Source organism: Chinchilla lanigera, unplaced genomic scaffold, assembly GCF_000276665.1.
Source record: "Chinchilla lanigera isolate Chin_1 unplaced genomic scaffold, ChiLan1.0 scaffold00141, whole genome shotgun sequence".
In the NCBI taxonomy this organism is placed as follows: domain Eukaryota; kingdom Metazoa; phylum Chordata; class Mammalia; order Rodentia; family Chinchillidae; genus Chinchilla; species Chinchilla lanigera.
Window position 1 is genome coordinate 385,030 of NW_004955542.1, and position 10,750 is coordinate 395,779.

The following is a 10,750-nucleotide window of genomic DNA, read 5'->3' on the forward strand; positions in this document are numbered from 1 at the left end:
TGTTGGTAGTTCGAGACCAGCCTGGGCTACAAAGTAAGCTCAAGCCCAGCCTGAACTACATAGCGAGACTGTGTCAAAAAGACCAAAAAAAAAAAAAAAAAATACAGCAAATGTACAAAGAGAATTACTTCTAGTGGCTTTAAAACCCAGTAACTTGCTGGTATGGCGGTGCACACCTGTAATCCCAACTACTTGGGAGACTGAAGCAGGAGGATCGCAAGGTTTGAAGTCTGTGTGGTCAATTTAATTGGACTATACTTCAGAATAAAAGCACTGGGATGCAGCTCAGTCATCGAGTACTTGCCTAGCACGCACAAGGCTCTGGATTCAACCCCAGTACCACAAATAAAATTTAAAAAAATACTCCAGTAATGTCACTGCAGATCACCAGTGAAGCATACCTTAAGGAATAAAAGTTTTATCACAAGCTCCTTCTCCTCTCCCTCCTCCCCTTCCTCTTCCTCCTCCCATCAGAAGAGAGGGCTCCACCTGGACTCAGTTTTCTGACTCTTGTCCTTTTTTCTCCATCCTCTCATTGTCCTCACCTTGGAAACTTCGAGAGCTGCACAGGATGTGGCAACTGGCAGCTGAACAGGGACCCAAAGAGTGAGGAAATGCATTGGATAGCAGAGTTCCATGGGCTGGACAAGGCAACCCTCCTGTGGGCTCTCCAGGCCCTGCAGCAGGAGCACAAGGTGGTCATCACACCAAGCGACAGCTAAGGTGTCAAAGTTCTAGCACAGCCTGTCTCCCTGACATCTCACCTCCCACTTTGCCAGGGCTCTAGTGTCCCCACAGGCTGGATCTGTGACCCCACTGGACTCTGCAGGGCTCCAGGCCGGAGGCTGCAACACTGGAATGGGTGTCCCTTGGCCTACTTGTCTGTCCCAGGATAGGAGAGCCCAAGGTACAGGGACAAGAGACATGCTTCTCTTGCCCTCCCTGACGGTCCCTGAGCTCAGGTCTGTGAACCGAATGTGCTGAGGTGTCCAGTACACGGGCACCTGCACAGCATCCATCTCCTCCTTCAATGCCCCTCTCAGGCTGGTGCTGGGGCTTCCAAGGGATGGGGGAGCCCTGGCTGCTGGTACCTTCCATGCAACATGAAGACCTCGGGCCCAGTGGGCAGGCAGTGAGGCAGGCACCAATATTTTATGCTACTAAAATTTCAACTTCCCCTAAAAAAAGTTCTATCACGAAATACAGACTGTGGCACATTTTATAGACAAATGACCTATTTCTTCAATAAATGGGAGGGGGACAAGCGAAGGAATATAAACTGTTAAGAGATTATCTGCCAGATGTTAAGGGGCCCTTATTTGAATCCTGAAATCAAGTATTTATGGAACAATGAGTAAAATTTGATTACTGACTACTATTTAAATATTGATGATATTTAGATATTAGATGACATTCTTAATGTTATTATTTAGCAGTTTCATTGATAATATGGGGATATGAAGAAAAAGAAAGTCCCTATTCCTTAGAGATATACATCAAAGTAGTTAACTGCACAAAAGAATAACACCTAGTAGTTACTTTAAAATAATCCAATGAATTGAGGATGAGTAATAGGAGTACAGGGAAAAAAAAAAGACTGCCATGTGTTGATCAAAGCTGGGTGCATGAGCTTTGACATGTTCTTACAGTTTTGTGAATGTCTGGAATTTTCTGTAAGTTAAAAAAAAAAAAAAACAACTAGCAACAATTTGACGTGGTCGATAGGTCACAGCAGAAGAAGAGAGGGTTCCTACTTGGTGGATGCTGGTCCAGTCCACATTTTCCATGGGAAACACAGCCCTGAGAACAAAGCCCCTTGAAGAAGGCCACAGACCCAACCTATAGAGAGGCAAGGCTAGCACCCCGCATCTTGGGTCCAGTTCAACAGTCTATGATGAGAATTCCTCAAGATTAAAAAAATAACCTTTTGGGGCTGGGGATTTAGCTCAGCGGCAAAGCGTCTGCCTGGCAAGCGCAAGGTCGTGAGTTCGGTTCCTGGTACTGGAGAAAAACAAAACAAAACAAAAAAACCTTTTGATTTATTTATTTATTTTTTGTCTTTCTGAGACAGGGTCTTGCTGTGCAGTTCAGGCTGGCCTTGAGCTCACTTTGCAGCCCAGGCTGGCCTCGAACTCACAATGATCTTCCTGCCTCAGCCTCCCGAGTGCCAGGATTACAGGAGTGTGCCACCAGGCCTGGTCAACTTTTTGATTTAAAAAATGGTATACCCATTCACTATGAAGCCATGCCTTTGTTACTTCCATTTTACTTCAGTTACTGGATTCTCCACTGAAATTCCCACTTCATTCTTGATATTTCCTATGTTTCTGCCAACCCCATCTATGTTTCTACCTACCTCAAACATATCCTGAAATATCCTAATAGCTGCTTTTAAAGGTGTGTCTTAGTTTTTTATAATAGCCTTAGTAAGTTTCCAGAAACTGGTTAGCTTAAACCACCCCCCATCAGTACTATATATTGAAACAAAAAATTGCGGAACTATCTATCTATCTGTATTTTGACACAGAGCCTTGCTATGTAGCCCAAGTTGGCCTTCGAACTTGTGATTCTCCTACCTCAGCCTCCCAATTAGCTAGGACTACAGCTGTGGCCTACCACACTTAGCAAAATACAGTTCTTTATCATCTCATTTTGGTGGGTCAGAAGCTGGGGCGCAGTGGGTTCACTAGAGTTCTCTACTCAGAGCCTTAGTCCTAGTATTAAGTGAAGGCATCAGCTGTCCTCAGATCTTATCTGGACTCTTTACGGGAGCAGGCACTTTCAGGTTCATGGGTTCTGTGGGAACAGGACTGAGGTCTCTACATGCTGGCTGTCAGCTGTTGGTCACTCTCAGCTTCTCCAGGCCATGTGTATTCCGTAGCTCACCACTCCTTCCATCTTCCATGCGAGGAACAGTGCTCTGAAAATTTTTCATGTTTCCAGTGTCTCTTTCATTCTCATCTGCTACCAGCTGTAGACAGATCCTTGGTTTTAAGGGGTTCATGTAATTATATGAATCTACCTGGATAATCCAGGCCAGCCTCATAATTTCAAGGTTAGCTGGTGTGTTATATCTGCAAAATGGTGAATGCCATGTAGCATAACATAGCCCAGGATAAACACTAGCAGAAACGTCAAAGAGGCCACTCTGGTTGAACATGGTCTCTGTCAGATCAATCCAACTTGAATCACATTACCTTTACCCTGTCTCTCGTATTGTGCTATTGGTCAGTGTGGGTCTTGCTTAAATCCTATGGAGAATGTTGGTGTTTTTGCTGAGCAGGGACTGACCTAGTCAGGTCACCAGTCCTGACCAGCCTTCTGCAGGATGTGGTCAGGGTCACTTTTACAAAATTCCTCAGCAACTGCCTCTGTGTGCCCCACTTATCCAGGGGCAGCTGGCTGGTCTAACCCTTAGCTGGGTTCTCAGTCTTTAACAAACTGGTTAGGGTCAAACCTGCACAAGCACAGCTTAGTGTACTGAGCCTCAAAGTTTGTCAACAACTTGAAGAGACTGCTTACCCAACCTCCCCTATCTCTTAACCTTCCCACTATACTTTCCAGTCTCCTATCATTCCTCTTTCAGTCCGCAAGCCAGAAACCTGGGGTTTTAGTTACTCTGCTCTGCCACACACCCTGCATATTGCCTAGGCTGGAGCTACAGGAGGGAAGAGTGTTTAAAAAAGCAACTTCCATAGGAATGACTGGAGGTAGAGAGAAGACAGGAGAAAGAGTGGTGGGTTTCTTGCACTCTTTCCTGAAGCCCAAACTAGAAGGCCTCCCTGCAACAATCCCAGTTCACATCTGGTATCTACCTCTAGGCTTGGGCATCTTGAGTCCAGACCAGGGGGTGTTGGAGGGAACACAGAAAGTTAACAGCTGGTGGTAGCTGGTTGGTAGCTTCCAACTCTGGACTCTGTTATCCTCTGCCTGTTACCTCTCCTCGGAAGAATCCACCACAGCCTCTCTCTGCACATGTGTAGGAGTTACATGTGGTCAGGGAAGGTGCAGGGTGGAGTGTGCTTTGTCTACTCTTGTTCCATGTCCACGCATTCTAAAACATGTTTATGGTGGTTAGCTCCAGGAGAGAGAAGCGGATTAATTTTTATTTTCGTCTTTCCAATTTTCTCTACTTTTCAAATTGCCTTCAGTGATGAGTATATTACCTTTGAAATCAGATGGTTTCCTGAAGTTGCCTGTAATACTGCTGACTTCAAGTCCTGGGTATAGCTATCCAGGTCATGAAACTGCTCACTTTCCAGAGAAAGCAAACTACTTGCTCTCTTCTTATATTTGTTCTTCTTTCTAAAACAGTTCAATTAAAAATTTAACACTCCCTGGGACTGATTTCATATTCAGATATTAGGCTTCCTCCCAAACATTCCTTTTATTAACTACTACTCAAAAAAATAGAACTGTAGTCACAAGGGATAAAAGATTTAGTAAAGCTTCATAATTTAAACAATTTCCAAAGTTCTTTCTGTTTTCCTAAACACAAGCCCACTAGTTACTGTAAGATGCAAAGAGCTCCCACCCTCATTTCATACCTTTCTAGCCTCAAGTGTAGAGTCAGAAAACTGTACCCACCACCAAAGCTTGAGTACAAAGCTACCGTGGTCCGTATATCTATGCCTCTTATACAGAATCCTTCTATGTTTGAGAAAGGCCTTAAGCAAAGTGTCTCTACAGTCATTTGCTTCTGTAAAATTTACCAGAAAGGATTCTAAATGCAATAAACTAGCACTGCCCCCTCTTTCCACTGTGTGCAACTCTGCCTTTGTCCCTCTCCCCTGTATGCCAGGTAGCCTGGCAGCATTTTGGGATCTGGCTAAGGGACACTGAGGCAGAAGCATATTTGTGTTCTCTGCAATTGCTTCTCTACACACCTGAGTGATTATAGCCATCTCAGCCAGGTGAGGCTGAGATAGATACTACTATCACACCCAGTATCCACCCCCCCACCAGGGCTTTGTGACACAGGTGCAGGATCACAGGTCCTGAGGCAACACAAGTGGATTGATAGCATGTGGCATGGGAAGTGCCCAGCAGTGGAAAAGAAGGTTGAAATGTAAGGAACCAGTCGCTTGTTTGGGAAATTTACCATCAGATATGTTAAACTGCAGGCAGAGAGTTCAGTTCTTCGCAGTCAAAACAGAAGTCCTCGCTTGTCAGGATACAAAGTCCATCATGCTGCACTACAATTAGAAATAAGCCTCAAACGTGTTTTCTTCTTTTCTGAATGGAACTGTGCTCATTTTGGCAGCACATATAACAAAATTGGAATTGTACAAAATGGAATTAATCAGAACGAAGGGGAAGGGGACCAAGAGGTAGACGGAAGTGGAAGCAGAAAGAATTATGATGTGTTATGTACATGCACCAACTCCTCACAATGAATGTCATCATTACACACTGCAAATGTGCACTAATAAAAAATCTGAAAGGGCAAAACCACAAGTGAAAAAAAATGTTTTTCTGGGACATGGATCTGAGCAATAGAAACAGCAAGTGTGTCTACATGTGAAATAATGTTATATACAATAATAAAAATTTAGCAACTATGACAGAGGAATTCTGGTGAATTGACACCTGGTGGTCAACTTTTAACACCCAGCTGAACTGAAGGAGTGTGGTGCTGGGTGTGCAGGGTCCACCTGAGGATTGTTACCAACAACATTAAAAAAAGAGAACTGGAGAGGAAGAAGTGGGGGCTGTTGGTTCTCCTGGAGGAGCTTGTCATGCTGGCCTTCCTGATATGAATTCAGCTGTTCTCATTGTCAGAGGAACCTGGGACCTTGTTGTCACTGAGAATGGCTGCGGTTCACTTTGGGGGAGCTCTGGTCTTTACTTTGAGCATTAATTTCTGGCTCTGGAAGAGCTCAGGACTTCGTTGTCACTGAGGATGGCTGTGGTACTTTTTGGGGGAGCTCTGATCCTTACTTTGAGCATTGCTTCCTGGCTCCAGTGCAGATACCTCAGCCTGGTGGCACAGATCTTTCATCCCATTGGCACAGACTTTCTGGCTTCCACCACTGACCTTTGGGCCTTCCCAGCACAGATCCATGAAACAGATTTGCATGAGACACTGTCATGGGCCCCAGGCCTCCAGTGAGACTCGTGGGGGGCACTGTCATGGGCACTAGGTCTTCAGCTGGACTCATGCAGGACATGGTTGTGGGATCCAGGCCCTCAGCTGGATTCTTTGGTCTTTAGTGTGTGGACAGGTTTCCTGTACTCTTTTGCACTTGACTCTCTGGGTGACTATTATAAAATAATCCTATAAATTGTATGTCCTGTATTAAACTGTTCCCCTTGCAAGCCCTGACTACAACAAGAATCAATGAGTTCTACTCTCTCACTGTTATTGTTTGTTCCTCCAAAGCCTCATGCAGTCATCGGGAGGAGGCTTCTAGAGTTTTTGATTGATTCACAGTCCAATGCTAGGATTACTCACCCGGAGTAGCTTGCATATAATATAAAGGAAGGAAAGAGGTTTGCTCTCTGCTGCTCCTCCCTTTTGCTCTTGCTGCTTTGGTCGTTTTCTGCTGCCATGAACTGTTGCCCTCTGCCATGTGCCACTCTGCCTTGGAGCCAGCCAAGTATGGACTGAAACCTCCACAAACTATGAACTAAATAAACCTTTCCTTACTTAATTCTGGGTGTCAAGTATTTTGTCTCAGCAATGAGAGAAAAGTAACCAAGACACACTATCATAAGAAAAGATGAGTAAAAATGCATAGCTAAGAAAAAGAATTACAGAAGTATGTCAGGTAATTAATTAGAGAAATATGTCAAGTAACTAATAAATGTATTATTTTTCTCATCTTAGTTATATTTGCATTACTGGTCATTTTTTTCACATCTGTACTTATGTGTAAATGATCACTTCATAAATTAAATTTTTATCCATGTACTCCTTTTTTTTTTTCCTTGAGGTAGGATCTTGGCTGGACTCAAACTTATGGGCTCAGGGCTTAGCCTCCCAAGTAAGTGGGACTACAGCTGAGCACCATCAACACCACACATGGTTATATATTCTTTTCCTTAAAGAGCCCCCTTTCCCTCAAAACTGTACAGTATATGCTTCAGGGCCCCTTAATAAAGTATAATTAATGCACTCAAACATTTGAGCATCTATTCTGAATTAACAAGTCTAAACACGTAGGGACACAGGAGTTTCTAAGACGGAAAAGTCCTCCTGGTATGATGGGTCAAAACATAGAGGGAAACATGTTAAAACAGTGTGGTCAGTTACCTGGAGGAAATAAAGTGAGGATGACAGAAAGGAACTTGCAGGTAGTGGGGTGGGGAGAAGGCCACACCAAAAAGACCACACTCAAGCCCTCCAGAACATTCTAGTATATGTGACCATCACTGCTAGGAGGCCCACACCAAGTCCTTTCCTTACATTGTCTCATTTACTGCTCACAGCACCTTGTGCAGTTGGCATCATGCCCGCCCTACAGATCAGGAACTCAGGACCAAAGACGTTGGCAGTTATTCAGCTTGCAGATGGCCTCAACCCCACCCTGATTCCACGGCATGCACAGGGCACACTGAGAGGGAACTTAACCCAGAAAGTGAGACGACCGAGGAAGCAACTAGTGCCATCTGCCCACTACAGTCAAAGAGCAGAAAGGAGGCGGAGGGGGCAGCTGCTACCCTGTCCTGCAGCAGTCTCGCACGCACAACAGTGGGCCTGAGGCTACACAGGGTGCAGGAAAGCAGGAGGATAACAGGCACAACAGAGTAAAGGGTAAGTGTGGCAAGGCCCCAAGACAGCTGAGGAGAGGCAGCCTGCAGTTTGGCTGTGAGAGACCCAGGAGGCCACTGGATGGAACCAAATCCACAAAGGTTTGCAACCGGGCTGTGACATAACCAAACACTCTGGAAAACAATCAGGAAGATGGGCAGGGGAGCAGAGAGATGAGATGAAGCAAGATTCACCACTGTGTCCTACAGCATGATAGTGTCTTTCTGCTTTTGAATTTATATTTGTACTAGGGACTGAACCTAGGGCCACTGCACTGAACTACATCTCCAGCCCTTTTAATTTTTTATCTTTATTTTGAGACAGGGTCTCACTAAGTCCCTGAGTATCCCAGGCTGGGCCTGAACTTGTGATCCTCCTACCTCAGCTGCCCAGACTGTGCCAGACTGTGCCTGGCTGCTTTTGAATTTCAAAATAGCAGTAAACTAACACACTTCCCTCTGATCCTGTTTACATTCTCACTTATTTTTTTACAGTACCATAGGTGCTGTGTAACACAACATCTTCTATATTAAGGCATATTTTAAAACATATATTTATGGATCAAAATGGTTTAAATTTTGAGTGGAGGGAAAAACAGGAATGGGCTAGTCTCCAATCATGTTTATCTTATGGATGTAACACGGTTTGCTTATCAGATTGTTTTCAAAAGTGGGATTCCAAAACCAAAATCTTTATCACACACTACTAATTGCTCTCTAAAAATACTGCACCAAAGTTACCACCAACATAAATGCTCCCCAGAAAATCATCAAACTTTATCATACTAAATTCTATGGAACCCTCAACTTTTCAACTTCCGTTGCCACTATAAAGCCAATCCCAACACTGGCAAATATACTACAGTAAAATGATTCTACACATCCCCACCTCAGAGAACTGGACCACAATCACAACTTTACAACGGGGTTGTGTCTGTAAACCTAAAACTACCGTGCGAACAAAGTTCATGGTAACTGCGTAAAAGGGAAAGCTGGCAAGCTAACAAGAAAGTGGGTGATGGAACAACATGAAAAAACTGAAAGAGTAAGCAGCAATGAAAGAATCTGTTCCTGTCTGAATACAGACAATGTGCTGACGTGACCAAAGCAGGTGTGTTTGCAAAGCAAGGAGGAAACTGAATTCCTTGGGGCCAGGGATTTCACTGGGCTTGCATGGAATTATCTATGCATTGCTTTGCCAATGCAGCTCACATCCTTTTCTCCAAGCAGATAGCTCTGCTTAATTATTACCTAATTCACTTTCAGTTGCCTTTTTAATTTTTTTTAAAGGCAGTACAAAGAACCAAGCCTATGTAGCACTGAGCTTACCTCCTCAGCCCTTTACATTTATTTACTTTTTGAATTTTGAGAGAATCTTGCTAAATTCCCAGGTTGGCCTCAAACTTGCATTCTTCCTGTCTCAGTCAACTGTTTCTGTAAATAGGGTTGGTGTTCCACAATCTGCTCAGATCAATCTTCTACCTGACAATAATAATCATTACTGTTTTTTAGAAACTTGCCATTTACTGGGAATTAATCTTCTACCTGACAATAATAATCATTACTGTTTTTTAGAAACTTGCCATTTACTGGGAATCCTGTTAACACTCCCAAGCCAGGGCTGGGGATCAAACCCAGTGCCTCACACGTTCGAGGCAAGTGTTCTAGCACTGATCTGCACTCCTAGCCCCAAAAGCTTTTTAAAAATGATTCCGTGTTCTCACAACAACCCTAAGAGCTAAGTAAATTTTAAGCCCATTTTGTAGAAAAAGAACCAAAGGCAGGTATAATGGCATATACCTTATATGGACTTCCTCCTTGGGAAAGGAATTAGTAAGAGGAACACAGAAGTCTACTAAGGACTGACAGCAGTTCTGCAGGCAAATGAACAGAAAGCGCTGCAGTTCAGAAAAGTGCAGCATCAGCACCTAGTTCATGAGCAGCAGCTGCATAATAACCATGAACATGAAGCAAGGGCAGAGGCGAAGCAGGGACTATAACTGGCTTTGCAAATACCCCAAGGTGTCACCCTAAACCGGCAAGTCAACTTCTCTGAGCCTTCCTTCCTTGTAATTTAAAATGTTCTGGGTAACCGGGCTACGTCTAGTTCGAAGACTTTAGAGCCGACTAACAGGTATGATGATGTGCTACACAAATGTCTTTTGTTTTCCAGGAACTCACAGGTGTTTGGCCCACAGGTGCAGTTTCACCATGCCTTCCTACTTCAAACACCCCTTCCTCTCATGTCTCAATAACGCTGTCTACAACTTGGTTATCAAATATTTCCACAGTGGTCCACCCAAAAACACCTCGCGGATACCAAATAAATTTAGAGACAATCTCCCTTTACAGATTTAGCCCTGGATTTGAATTCTTTCTATTCTTTCTCAATCCTATGTACTAAGATTATTTCCTTCGATGATTTTTGTTTTTCGCAGCGATTTCTGGACATGAAAGGTCATCGGTGGCTACTGCCACGTGTGTGAGAAGAACGATGTTCATAATCCAGGCTGCGTTTGTGTCACGTCGGGGCACGTTCTAGCCCCCAACTTCAGTGATTTTCGCACAGTAGGCTTCCCACTGGCTTGGGACGATTTCCAGACCTTAGCGGGATAAAAACACTAACAGCGTATACTAGATTCCTACCGTGAAGATGAAACTGAAGACGACGAGACGCGCACGCAAGGAGTGGCTCCACACTTGCCCTTCTGAACTTCCACCTGTGGCTCCCGCCGAGCTTCCGGGGCTGCCTCCTCCGCGGGCAGCCCGCCGGCGGTCCACGCGGGACACCGGTCCCCACCCTCCGCGGGCAGCCTGGCCCAAGCCTTCCGTGGCAGGCTCCCCAAAGACTGGCGTCCTCCAACCAAAACCGCTAAGGAGCCCCGCGCCTCGCCAAGGCCGCAGAGCCCGGCGTGGGCTTTCTCCGGCGGACCGCGACCCTGGGCCCCGCTGCCCGCCCGCGCTGCGAGGCTCAGGACGACCGCACCCGCGCACACCC

The 10,750-nt window shown here is 44.9% G+C and overlaps 1 protein-coding gene across 7 annotated transcripts in view; it reads right to left on the minus strand.

The window, feature by feature from the left end:
* The window catches only part of Farp2 (FERM, RhoGEF and pleckstrin domain protein 2), a 116,036-nt gene extending 105,541 nt beyond the window's left edge, over positions 1–10,495 (minus strand). For all 7 annotated transcript variants that reach the window (XR_001232165.1, XM_013508097.1, XM_013508100.1 and 4 more), the window contains exon 1: positions 10,399–10,495. The gene's annotated coding sequence lies outside the window, so the exon portion shown is untranslated. The remainder of the gene's footprint in view (positions 1–10,398) is intronic.
* Positions 10,496–10,750: the final 255 nt, after the last annotated feature.